The 14223-nt window shown below is 38.8% G+C and overlaps 2 long non-coding RNA genes across 3 annotated transcripts; both read left to right on the top strand.

Annotated features, from left to right (window-relative positions):
* The first annotated feature begins 6326 nt into the window (after positions 1 to 6326).
* On the top strand, positions 6327 to 8680 carry LOC122040274. 2 transcript variants are annotated; one of them, XR_006128571.1, is made up of 3 exons: positions 6327 to 6350; positions 6518 to 6619; positions 8567 to 8680. It is a non-coding gene; the product is annotated as an uncharacterized LOC122040274 (long non-coding RNA). The 2 variants fall into 2 exon arrangements; XR_006128570.1 differs by having other exon boundaries at positions 8562 to 8638.
* Positions 8681 to 8807: 127 nt separating this feature from the next.
* On the top strand, positions 8808 to 9438 carry LOC122040273. The gene is made up of 3 exons (XR_006128569.1): positions 8808 to 8861; positions 8970 to 9036; positions 9357 to 9438. It is a non-coding gene; the product is annotated as an uncharacterized LOC122040273 (long non-coding RNA).
* The last annotated feature ends 4785 nt before the right edge of the window (positions 9439 to 14223 follow it).

Genomic DNA, 14223 nt, shown 5'->3' with positions numbered 1-14223 from the left:
CTTTGTATTTTAATAGGCACCTTGTGTGTCAAAATCCCTAAAGTCTTGACTTTGGGATCTACTTAAGGCCTCGGCCTTTTCTTTCTTTTCTTTTTCTTTCTTTTTTACTTGTTAATGCTTCTAAAAGAATTTAATAGAACTCTTATTTTCCCACTAGAATACATGATTGTTTATGCTTATTAAAATAGCAAATGAAAACTAAGAAACTGCTCATGAGTATCTAGTAATAAAGAAAACTGATCATGCTCAATTCATATCAATTAAAAACTGCACATGCTCAATAATAGCAAATGAAAATTAGAAAATCTGCATATAAGACTAATACAAATCTGCACTGTGAATGTTACAAAATTCTGCACTACAATGCTTAACAGGATTCTGTTCTACAATGCTTAATCATTCTATTCATTCTGTAAACATTCCTACCTCGAGAGGAAACTATTGAGGCATATATACACCTAAGAAAACTAGGCTGAATTCTATACCAAAATCATGCCTAATGAGCTAGAGAAAAATGGATATTGCTTCTACTTAAACTCGATGTTCACTAACTACTCAGCTAAATCCCTAGCAACCATTATGCACAATAAATTGCGAAATAAAGGAATCAAGCTTGCTGAATTGAAACCTAAGAAATCGAGCTTGTTGAATTGGAACATAATAAATTAAGCTTGCTGAATTGAAACCTAACAAATCTAGCTTGCACTTTTATAGAGTAGAATAGATTCTTAAGCATGTTACTACATGATTTAAACTGGATTACCACCACAAGCTCCAACCGAAAACTAGGGTTTGAAATCCAACTCTGCACCATGGCAGAACCACAGAAAACTACACCACATGGTAAATACAGATGGTTCTTTATAGATTAGAGATCAACAATTTTGTATTAAGCTTTTGTTAAGTCTAACAGAAGGATTCTTCACAGATTAAACTTCACAGAAGGATTTTATCAAGCTTTTAAAGTACACGACATCAAACCTTAACCATCAAACTTCACAGATTAATTCGAAATCAGGAATAAGCAAAGTCCAAAAATCTAATCCAAACAAAAACTCCTTCCATCTTCCTTAACCCCTCACGACAGCAACTCAAGGACACCCTCCTAGCGGCATATACCGAAGAAAAACAACAAGAAGAAGCAATAATTCGAGAGCTACCCTTACCGCAGGTGAGTAAGCGACTTACCATGCAACTTCTTGGACTTACAGCCGAGAAGGACAGCTTCTAGGGTTCGGACCACTCGAGGTTTCCGGCTCCTCTTCGTGCTCACAAGTCCTTCCCGACGCAAGGATCACGACGGTGACGAACCCCCCAAGAGTTAGCCGCCCGCCGCCCGCCGCCCGTCGCCCGCCGCCCGCCGCCCGCCGCCCGCCGGAATCGTGCTCTAGCTTCCTTTGTATTTCCGCCCGAGAAGAAGAGGCGCCGTCGAACACAAGAGAAGGGAAGAAATTAGGGCTAGGGAAATACCTATTTTTTTTCTTATAACTAGGGTTTTTATTAACCGCTATACCTTAAATATATTTCTCTCCTTCTTAAATTAACAAAGCCTGCTGGCCTAGTTGGTTGACCGCGTTCTGCTTAGGGCGCGGCTCGCGGGTTCGAATCCCAGCTGCAACCATTTTATTTCCTATTATTCTCTGTTTCCTAACTACTGCTTAAATAGAATTTTTCTCCTTCTTTAATAACAAACGATCGCTAGCACACTTGGTTAACTCGGTTTTAACCAAATCCCAGGTCGCAGCTTCGATTCCTCAGCCGTGCATTTTTATTTCCAATTTATTTAAACATTCCAAAATACTGCTTATATATATTTCATCCCATATATATTCACAAACAGGTCGCAGACCAGTTGGCTGGATGGATTGGGTTAAGACTCGGGTCAAGTCTGAGGTCTTAGGTTCAAAATTCGACTTCAACACTTTTTTTTTTTTTTTTAAACTTCTTCCTCTTGGTAAAAATACCAAACGAACTCCAAAAATTACATAAAAATACTCTAAAAATTTCTAAAAATCTCTAGAATTTTTATATAGCATTTAAAAATATTTTTGAATTATTTTTGGGGCTCAAAATGAGGAAATTTGGGTTGTTACACACCTTGTCTAGCAAAAGTTGCCCCCAAAGAGGAGGATCCACGACCATGGCCTTAGCACTAAAAGGTGGCAAGGAAGGAAAAGAATTGAGAGGGGTTGTGGGTGAAGAGAAGGTTGTAACCCTATTTAAAGGAGAAAAAGACTCACAGGATTGCTATACTTTATTAAAACAGTGGTACACAAAATCTGTGAGGTCATTTCAAAATCTGGAGCAGAGTCACGAGTAGGAAAAGACAAGACCATACTTATGTCTAGTCAGTCGTCTACACCTCCTTCGACTAAACTTGAGGGGAAGGCTAGTGATATGGGTTAGGTTTTATGGGTCTCCAGATGAGGAAAGAAAAGGAAGAAAGAATCAAAGGAGGTAAGCTAATATCGGTCGGGACATACCTTCAGAACAAAGATAGGCTAATATCGGTCGGGATATACCTTGCCGAAGGAGGACAGGCCAATATCAGCCGGTACATATCTTCAGAACAAAGATAGGCCAATAGTGGTCAATACATACCTCCCGAATAAAGGTAGGATAATATCGATCAGGACATACCTTCTGGATGAAAATAAGCCAATATCGGCCGGGACATGCCTTTAGAACAAAGATAGGCTAATCTCGGTCGGGATATACCTTGCCGAAGGAGGACAGGCCAATATCGGCCGATACATATCTTCAAAACAAAGATAGTCTAATAGTGGTCAAGACATATCTTCCGGATGAAGGTAGAACAAGATTGGCCAGGACATGTCTTCAAGGTAAAGGCATGCCAATATCGGTCGAGACATACCTTCCGGATGAAGGTAGAATAATATCGGCCAGGACATGTCTTCAAGGTAAAGGTAGGTCAACATCGGTCGTGACATACCCTTAGGATAAGGATAGATTAATATCGGCCGGGAATATTCTTTTAAGTAGATAGTTAACAAAGATCATTCAATCAATGTCTTAGAAACATGTTGAATAAAAGGCAGCTTACTGTTATTTTGTAACATAACAAGGAGGTGTCAAATAAAATAATTCATGACAGGTGTTATATAAAATAATTCATGACAGGTGTTATATATTTTTCGGCGGGAAATATGCTTTCAGGTTATCTTACAGGTGCTAAACGACAAAGAAGGTACATCTGGGGTACAAAAAAGATTCCTTAAAAATCATCTTCCGCAAGTACACACCTGACATCATCTCATAACGAATTCTAACAAACCGGGGTCCACTTCATGATTACGGAGGTTATATGAAGTGGTATAAAAGGGGGAATCCTCTCCGTTGGCAGGTAAGTTCACATCATTATGTACTTTCACAACCCTAATTTTCTAACTACTGTTCATCTTCTTTCTTCTTCCTTCACATCAAGAGAGATCACTAACTTGAGCGTCGGAGGGCCTAGCCAGGGATTCCCATCCCGGTCTTGGGTCACTGACGATAGTGTTGGCTGGTCTCTTGTGTGCAGGGGGTCTTGGAAGCTTGGGAGGTCCTACTTTCTCCCCTTCGGACTGGGATTCCCCCCTACTTATCAGATTTCCTTCGGTGGTTCTGGTTTTCTCCCGATCCGCTTTGGGTTTCTCGTATCGAGGTTCTATCAGCATTGTTCTTCATCAGCACGGTGGGTTGCTTTCTTCTGGATCTCCGTTGCGGTTAGCTTCTCAGACAGGATCACGTACCATGATACATCACCTACACATATATCCAAATATAATCCTGTAAAAGTCAAATATAAGAGATTATAATCAGACTGAAGCGATACAAATGTAATATCTAACTCAAAAATTGTAATATATAACTAATTTTACATGTAAAAAAATTACCTGGATTATATTGTAGATATCCAATGATAGTACGGTGGTGAATGTATCAATATGAACTCCTGAAAAATATAAAATACTTAAGATAAACATCTTATAATATCACAATAGAATAAATATATTTGACTTAATTAATTTATAAGAAATTCTTAAAAAAATCAAGTTATAGTTAAACATATATCAAAAAAATCTAAACATCGGCGGAGTCTGATGGGTCTTGGGTCTCCTCTGATTAGGGCTGCTGTGATGAGTCCCATCTAGCAATGATTGCTTGCATCTGGGCCAATGCCTGCTCCTGAGTAGCCCACTTCTTCTCCCACCTCTGATCCACTTCTTCTCCCACCTCAGAAGAAGAAGAAGAGGAACTCGCACGACCCCTAGGAGTCCTCAAGCGATCAAATACCACCTTGGCCTGGGAGCCAAGGCCGTAGAGGAAGGAGTTCTTTGTCCTTCCACCCACAACATCATAATAAATTTCGTTTATTTCCTGGGTGGATAGATCTTGTGACTCCCCTCCCTCTACTAGTGATTGAGATGCCTGAGCAACCCTGTTTGTCATTTCCTCCTGTGTAGAAAAAATTTACAATTTATATCTTATATATAATTATTAAAGCTAATTAATCATTATTAAAGATTAAATATAAATTGTAAGTTAATAATTCAAACCCCAGTGTTCTTTGATCGAGCATCAACATATGTGTCATCCTATCTCTGGTGAGTCTTGAGAAAGATCTCCATGCAAGTAGATTGTCTTTTTAAAGAATGCTCCTGCATGCACAAATAAGTTTGGCTAAAATTATACAAGTTTATTAATAAATAAAATTTTGATTTATATAACTTTAAATTAAAATCACCATATCTATAGCGTGCTCAACAATAGATCGAGATCCTGATGTATACCGAGCAGATCCGGTACTCGGGCCACCTAACTCTGTATTCCTATTCGCTCTTGCTTTTAGAGCCTTTGTCTGCCATCTTTCTGCAGACCAAGTGGCCGTACATGCACTCCAGATCTCGTCGGATACATAAACTGGTCGTGTGCCATCCTTTCTCACATAGTATAATAGGTCTTTGTACAACTTGGCACAATAAATATTCCAAGTTGCTGCAAATTCTACCTCGTGCCCATCCTCCCACGTATATTTTTTCTACAATTAAAAAATAAAATTTTAGTATATTAAAGGATACATATAATGTACATATTCAATTTACTTACCACAAATTCTTGATAATAAAAATCCTTATTTGCAGCGTCTACATATCTCCATGTAGTCCCAGATATGCAGACTCTTTCCTTAAATTTTTGTGGGATATATGTCGATACTCGATGGCCATCGGGAGTCACTACAAGAAAATTGAAATTCTACAAGACTTAAACAACAACGCTTTTTGTAAAAAGCGTTGTCTATTTTTTTTTTAACAACGCTTTTAGTGAAAAGCGTTGTCTATTTCATTATTTTCTTATTAATAAATAATGCTTTTATAAAAACCGTTGTCTATTAGTGATTTTTACAGGTCAAAGACAATGCTTCGTAAAAAGCGTTGTCTATTAGACTTTGTTTTAGTATCTACAACAACATTTTTTAAAAAGTGTTGTCTATTGTTAAGTTCTCATCTAAATCTTGATTAATACAAACCGTTGGATCTAAGTAAGGAGTAGAAAACCCGAACCCTTCTCCCAACTCCTATCTTCCGATCGTTTTTTATCCCGAACCCTTCTCCCAACTCCTCATCTCACGCGGCCTTCTCCATCCAACTCCTCTCCGGCAACCACTCCTCCGAACTCCTCTCCGTCAAGACCACACCTTCGTCAAGCGACAGATCCCAGTGCTGAGGCGATAGACCACGACAGATCGACCCATCTCTTCACCTCCTTCGCCCCCGACGTTGAGGCGATGACTGGTATAAGGAGGACAAGATCAGCGTGAGTCCAGTGCTGGCCTCGGACACCCATGGCAACCTGGACGAGCAGATCGCACAGCTCATGCAGTTCAAGCCGCTCGTCGAACAGGAGGTTACATCTTGCCCTTTCCCTCGCTTATTTTCGTCCGATCGCTCCTTCGATTTATTCCTTCTCTGGTCAGGATGTTTGTTTTGGGGGTTTTCTGCTCGATTCATGTGTATTCTTTACAGATCTGAGGTTGAGTGGGTGTTTAGCAATTTACAGATCTGCGATGTGTATTCATGCATACCTCTCTTCCTTCCTTGCAAAATTTCCATTTTTTTTAACATTCTTCCATGATCTTATCACTGCCTGTGGATGCGAGGGGCAGGCCTCGATCGAGCCCAACAGGCAGATTTCCTCCATGGTAGAGGAGGCAGCGAGGTTAGCTAGGCATTTCTGCGAGATGGAGTGGCCTGTGCTCGTCTTCCTCGATTCCCACCACCCAAACAAGCCTGAGCCTCCTTATCTGCCTCACTACGTTGTGGTATAAGGGGAGGAGGATCTGGTTCCAGGTACCTTCTCACTACTCGTTTAGGGTTGAAGCTAACTTGTTTGTTGAATTGCCTGTGCGGATGAGTTCATATTGCCAACGAAAGAGGTCTTTTTTGCCTCTATTTTTTCTTCTTCTATTTTTTATTTTAGTCATTCTGCAACTTCTGCCTTAACATTATCACAACAGGTTCACTTTTTTGTACTGAGATACGAGTGATGATATAGGAACTCGAAGAAGAAGCACTGCAACCGCCCAATCTTCAAAACATTCATCGGAGGATCAATGAAAGTGAGTAAGCCTATCTCCCTTTAAGAGAAATAATCTAAACTTATTACGAAGCGAGATCCCTAGATTTTTGAATCGCCTACATATGTTGTGGAGTGTTATGCTTCTTAACCTGTTACTCTATATAATTCTTACATCAGTTGCTTCTATAATGACTGTATCATTTTTAGATTATAGCATTGCACATTTTGTAAATAATTTGCTCTTTGTTTTGATGGGTTTTTTTTATGGTTGTTGACATGAATTTTGAATCTTGACCTTTGAAATTGTGATTTTTCTTGCATCGTTGTCCTATTTTCATACACTTTTTAATAGCAAGTATTAAAAAGTAAAAAATATTTTTCAATTTCATCCCTTCACAAGGAAGAAAGAGGAGAGGAGAAGGAATTAGATTTTATCCAATTCCTTAGTCTTATTTTTGCCCCAATTGGGCAGACATGTAGGAAAAGGAAGTTGTAGTGACAACATTTACTTTTTCTTGTTGATTTTGCTTAAAATACTACCTTTTTATCATCTGGCCAAAAGAAATAAACATATTCAAGTCAATACACAGATCCCAGTAATCACTAGAAAAATATTTTAATTGAATTCTTGATTGCTTGTTTGTATTCAAACTTTTGTCTGTAATCAACAGATGATAAAGAGGAATTGATGTTTGTTTCGGTTGCATATTCAAGCTTTAAACAATGGAGTTTGTAGAGAAATTTGAGTTCTTCCCAGACTTGAAACTGCTAATGTAGAATTGGCCAGTCCATATTTCATTCCTAGACTGTAATGATTTTCTTTGTTGGACTATGGGATGGGTTAGTGTCACTTGTTAATGAATAATCTGATGATTTATTTATTCGATGTGACTTAATTATTTCTCCTTAATACAATTATAAATGCTTTAATTTGTTAGAGACGATGGGAAATAGTTTATCTAATCAGCATGTCATTCGGAATTCAATTTTTGATTGAGCTGATTTTTCTTATAAGTTATATAGAAAAAATATTCGTAGAGGTTTCTATTGTATCTTTTCATAAGTCTCTAGAAATTTATGAAATATTACTCAAGTTATAGGAGGACTCCTCTAGTTACATGCATTAATTGTTTGTTCTATTAACAAGGAATAGAGGTAAATGCTTCTATTCTCTTCTTGTGTCTTGCTAATTGCTAAAAGTTCACAATGAGCTGGGCAAGACAAAGATCACAACCCTTCCTAATGGTGCCAAAATTGCCTCTGAAACAACACCTGTATGTTTTAAATTAGTTATTCCTGTAATTTCTACTTGATGTTCTTTGTTTTAAGTATCTCGTAATTGGATATGTTTGTTCAGAGGCCAGTTGCATCCATAGGACTATATGTTGACTGTCGTTCAATATATGAGACCCCATTGTCATTTGGTGCTACTCATCTTTTAGAAAGAATGTCATTCAAAACCACAAGACATAGGAGTCAGTTGCGAATGGTACGTGAAATAGAAGCCATAGGCGGAAGTGCTAAAGCATCAGCTTCTCGTGAACAGATGGGTTACACTTACGATGCTCTGAAATTGTACACGCCTCAAATGGTTGAGGTGCTTATAGATAGTGTCAAGAATGCTGTTTTCCTTGATTGGGGAAAACGTATGCTCAAGCATTCTTACTTTACTGTTAGAAGTTCACTAGTAAATTTTCATTTCACTATCACAGCTTAAGAAATTGAAGACAGAGCTAGGAGAGCTCTCTAGCAATCCTCAGGGTTTGCTTTTAGAGGCTGTTCATTCAGCAGGATATTCTGGTGCCTTGGCAAATCCTTTAATTGCTCCAGAGTCTGCAATAAGCCATTTAAATGGAACCATATTGGAGGGGTTCATTTCTATAAGATAGGTTTCCTTTTGTCACTCCATTTACTTTCTCAAATTTTAGATTGTTGACTTGACTGTCAGTATAATAATTACAGGAGAACTATACTGCTCCTAGGATAGTACTTGCAGCCTCAGGTGTGGAACACGAGGAATTGGTATCACTAGCTGAACCACTTTTATCTGATCTTCCAAAAGTGCTACGTCCACAAGAGCCAAAATCTGTCTGTGTTGGAGGAGAGTATAGATGTTAATCTGATTTACCGGTTAGTGGATAATTGGGCCCTATCTTTGGATTTCATCTTACATGTCAATGATCTTTTCTCACTAGAAACAGAGCACTCATATTGCACTTGCATTTGAAATTCTTGGAGGTTGGCATCAAGAGAAGGAAGCAATGGCAGCAACCGTTCTTCAGGTTGAAGTGTCAAATTAAACTCACAGTGTGTCTTGAAAGGATATGCTACTCACAGGATTTTTTTTTTTTGCTCACCCTGTGATTCATAATGAATAATGAATGTTGCAGGTGCTTATGGGAGGTGGTGGATCATTCTCTGCTGGTGGACCTGGTAAAGGCATGCATTCTCGGTTATGTACGTTACCAACATTTTGATTGCCTGTAATACTTATCAGGATGTTTTTTTTCTATGATCAAGATTAATGATTTTGAAGCCGGATTTTGTTGATAGCATTAGCAATTGAATACTTTAAAAGCTCATTCACATGTTTTATTTGTTAGAGTTTAGAATGCGTTTCATTTCTGCAAACTTTCTTTCTGCAGTTTGAAGAAATGTTATATTTCTGTAAGCATTTCATTTCTGAGTAATGAGTTTTGGTTCATTTATAGAAAATAGGTAGTAGAAGTAATTTTTTGGTTCAAACTATTGATTGTAATTTTTTGTTTATATTTCAGGCCAACTGTTCAATCTGTTCAAAGCTCACAAAGATCCTAGGCAAAATCCAATTGCTTAGTCCTGTAAAAGATTGAGAAAGACAAGCTACCTCTTCAGTATTGTGGTAGTAATTACTGTACTGTTTTGTCCCGTTCTCAAGCCGATAATAATTTTTGAGTGTAGCTAGTAGAAGTAAACAGATTGTTGGCTTCGAGGTTGGCTAGTTATTTTGTGTTCTTTTGTTTTATTTGTGAATATCACTATCTACTTTGAAACAGAATTAGTGTTAATTTTGATATTTACTAGCTTCTCATGTAATTAAATACTAATACTACTTCAATGCCAGAATTCTATTATTTTGGTATGAGTTTGAAATCATTAGCTGAGTTGATTATATGTAAAATTCGAATCTAGACATGGTAAAAGAAAAATAATAGTTTTGTAAATATAAAAATAATAATTTTTATAAATAATTTTTTTTTATTTTTTCTTTAAAACGACAACGCTTTTAAAGCGTTGCAAAAAATGTTGTCTTTGTAAAAAAACAACAACGCTTTTAAAGCGTTGTAATAGTATTGCAAAAGCGTTGTCTTCTCTACAAACGACAACGCTTTAAAAGCGTTGTCGTTGAGCAGACTTTTAACAACAGTGCCTTTAACAACGCTTTTTCAGGCACAAAGACAACGCTTTAAAAGCGTTGTCTATTAGCTTTTTTCTTGTAGTGAGTAAATCTACATATAAGCAATATTAAGACATAAGATATATGTTATAAATAAAGAACTTGAAATACTAATAATAAAAAAATACTTACGACTCTCCAACAACCCTAAGGACGGTGGATCCACGGAGTGGTGCTGGAAGATCTGCCATGATACCTTATATCTACAAAAAAAAATATTACAGGACATCATAATAAATCTTTACTAACATGATAAATAAGAAACAAAACATGATTGATGCATAACTTACTAGATGAATAATAATGCTAAAATTTAATAAATGCTAGACTCTGGAAGCATTTCCACTCAACATTATTATCTTGTAAGTCGTCGTCGCTAGACTCTGTTAGTTCAGCAAAATCCTCACTGTTGGATTTCTCTCCATCATCTATCTCCTCGTCAGTGGCATTACCATCTACAAGTAATTGTGATGTAGATTGGAGTTGTGAATCAACCAAATGTTTCTCTACTTCGTCATTCTGAAATGCATCATGATTTTGAGCAGTAATGGTGTTCGGCATTTCTATGGTCGAACGAGGTTTCAATCAACAAACAGACAACCTTTCACTAGCTCTTCTTCTCTTTGTAGGATATTCAAGATAAACAACTTGACCCGCTTGTATTGCAAAAATGAAAGGTTCAAACTTATTGAACCTTCTCGTTGTGTCACATGGAATTTGAGACCATTAACAATGTAACATGAATAGACCATTTTTTGGTGAAGGGGTCTAGATGCAAGATTCAATATTCTATCATCTTGTACATTAGATATTCTGCGGTCTTTCACCTATCAAAATAGTAATAAGAAAAATTAGGACCGAACTTAATTTAATAAAGAATTATGAAAATATCTCTAACTCACATATATTTGAAACCATAATACAAATTCGGTCTCTAACTTTTCAGCAACCTTGCTTGCAATCAATGATGGATTTTGTAGGTATAATTGTTGTTCATACAAGCTTTGAAAAAAGGTAATTATAAGAAAATTAGTATATCAAGCAAATAAGTCCAACGAAATATAATCAAGATTAGAGTAGTTAACTTACTTTATGTATGGTTTGACCTCATCACAGTTTAAGAGTATGTATGTTCTTGCAGCATGATATTCTTGTTGAGTTAACCATCTAGAAATAGATGCACCCATTGGTTTACCAGAAAATTTGAAAATAGAAAGCATCGATGGTGTTGGTGCAAGTTCCTTTAGGTCAAAGGATTGACTGAGTTGACCAAGCTTGAGTCTTGGTCATAGTTTCGATATTTGACAATACATGTAGACACATGGACAATGCAGGTGCAGTTGTTCATGTGGGGAGATTCTGATCAGGGACTGATCAGTGTGGATGAAGAAGAGTCAAGTAGGTCAAGAGTGACCGGATACCTGACTGGGAAGTCCTAACTGGAAGGTTAAGCAGATGGAAAGTCCTAGTGAGTGAAGTTAGGCAGATGAAAAATTCTAGTGAGTGAAGCTAGGCAGATGGAAAATCCTAGTGAGTGAAGCTAGGTGAAAGTCCTAGTGAGTGAAGCTAGACAGATGAAAATCCTAGTGAGTGAAGCTAGGTGAAAGTCCTGGTGAGTGAAGCCAGACAAGGGAAAATCCAGATGGATCAAAGATGATCGGACATCTGGTGTTGGTAAGTCCAAGTAGGTCAAAGGATTGACTGGATACTTGGCACGAGGAAATTCAGATGGGTCAAGGTTGACCAGACATCTGGTGGAAGTCCAAGTAGGTCAAGGGAGTGACCGAATACTTGGCACGAAGAGAAAAGTCCTGGCAGGTCAAGGGAGTGACTAGATGCTAGGCATGATGTACCAACAGGTCAAGGTTGATCGGATGTTGGTTTGAGAGGCTTGGGACTTGGTTTTGGGTAAAAACCAAGAGCTGGATCGATCCACGGATCGATCCAGGAGCTGGATCGATCAGTGGATCGATCCAGGCTTTTCCCAGCACACAGAAAGCCTCTGGATCGATCAGTGGATCGATCCAGAGGTCCCAATCGATCAGTGGATCGATTGGGACGCTGCTGCTTCGCGCGACAAGCGTTGGATCGATCCGTGGATCAATCCAAGAATTTTTCCAGAGCACAGAGGCACTCTGGATCAATCCGTGGATCGATCCAAAGCCTCCCCGATCAATTGGGAGTTTTTCGAATCGATCGGGATCCGACCGTTGCGTCGTATTTGAGCTGCAGGCGGGCGTCTCCTTCGGTAGCTCTCCACTGTTTCATCTCAGATCTCTCGCCAACTCCTCCATAGCGCTCTCAAAGCTCAGATCGCCAGTTCTTGAAGGATCTTGGAGGTTTTCCAAGTTAAGAGGCAGATCAAATACAAGAAGAGAAGCTAGGGTTAGGGTTTTCTGTACTCATTGTAAGCTTTGCACTTGTATTTTGTTTCCCTTTCCTCTCTTTTTGTATTGAGAGTCTTGTAGGGCTTCTCCGCCTTCGGTAGTTACCGAAAAGGAGTATTTCATAGTGGAGGTGTGTGTGTGTGTGCGTGGATCCTTGGACTAGTCACCTCTTGTGAGGTGGATACCAAGTAAACCAACCGTGTTAGCGTTGTATGCTTTTGTTTCTGTATTTTCCGCTGCGCATTCTTGAAGAAACAATCAACGCCAAGCATCGAGCACGCGACGAGCTATTCACCCCCCCCCCCCCTCTAGCTACTTTTCGGTCCCAAGAAGTGGTATCAGAGCGAGGCCGCTCTTCACCGGAATCATCGCCGGAAGGGGCAAACAAAACAAACAAAGCTAGAGGGTGAAGAAGTTGAACCAAATTCATCAAAAGTCAAAGATTGAAAGAAGCTCAACTTCAAGATGCAATTCCAAGATGGACTTGGATTTGACACAAGGGTGGCTCCACCGTACACATCCACAAGCTTCGATTCTTGGAAATCAAGAATCGGAAATTTTCTTATGATGGAGATAGAGCAATGGTTTGCTCTAATGGAAGGCTTCAAAGCTCCAACAAACTTCAAGGGCAAGCTCCTCAAGAAAAGCAAATGGAGCTTGGAGCAAATTCAAAGGAGCGAGGCAAATGATAAAGTGACCAAGCTTTTGGTCAACTTATTGCCTAGCCACATTTTGGCTCAAATCAGAGAATTCAACGATGCCAAGGAGCTTTGGAGCAAATTGGCAACAATCCATGAAGAACCCTCCACTGTACCGAATCAAGAGGAATCCAAAGAGGTGACTCATTGGAGCAAGATCAAGAGGTGGACTCCGAAGTTGAGAGATGCTCAACTTCCGAAGAAGAGGAAGTCCAAGAAGCTTCATCCTCAAAGGAGTGCAATCAAAAGAGCAAGGAAGGAGCATATTCCTTGTTTCATGCACAAGAGGATGAAGAAGAAGGTGAAGCCTCCACCTCTAGGATTGAGGGGGAGCAATCTTCATTGACACCGGATCAAGAGCAAGAAGGATCCTCCACATCCGGGTCAAGAGAAGAAGAGGATGAAGAAGCTTCCACCTCCACGAGTCAAGTCAAATCTATTGGAGGAGTATCATCTTCGGATCAAGAGAAAGCTTCTACCTCCGGATCCAAAGGAGAAAGTGCCATCCCTACACAAAAAGGTATAAACATTTCAATTAATAATAAAAATCATATTATATGCTTTGAATGTAAGGAACATGGGCACTATAATAGCAAGTGCCCCAAATTGGCCAAGAAAAAGGGCCAAATGGCAAAAAAGGACAAGGAGAAGCCCAAGGAGACCATTCCCGGAACAAAGAAGAGAAAGGAGCACATTGTGTGCTTCTCTTGCAATCAAAAGGGGCATTACCGAAGTCAATGCCCTAATGGGAAGAAGGTGGCCAAGGCTCATGAAGGAAGCTCAACTCAAGGGGGAGCCTCCAAGGTAAAAAAGGAGGTATCTTTTATTGAGCCTATTCCCTTGCAAAATGGTAAAAAGCATGCTAGGTCAAATTTATATCATTTTAATGTTATTTACCATGAAAATAGGAAGCATGATAGCATTAAGGAAAATCATGTAGCTTATCATGCCAAAACCTCTCAATCTAGGGTTAAAAAGGTAGATAGAAACTTAGGTAAGAACCCTGAGGATTCTAGGTATGCACCTAAGAAGAAGAAAAATCATGATTTTAGTGAAAAATCTATGGTTGAGGGATTATGGAAGGAAAATCAAGTCTTGAGGTCAAGACTTGATAAATTAGAAA

The sequence above is a fragment of the Zingiber officinale genome, chromosome 2A (assembly GCF_018446385.1).
Source record: "Zingiber officinale cultivar Zhangliang chromosome 2A, Zo_v1.1, whole genome shotgun sequence".
Lineage (NCBI taxonomy): Eukaryota > Viridiplantae > Streptophyta > Magnoliopsida > Zingiberales > Zingiberaceae > Zingiber > Zingiber officinale.
The sequence above is the reverse complement of the archived record's forward strand: the minus strand, read 5'-3'. Positions and strand labels throughout refer to the sequence as shown.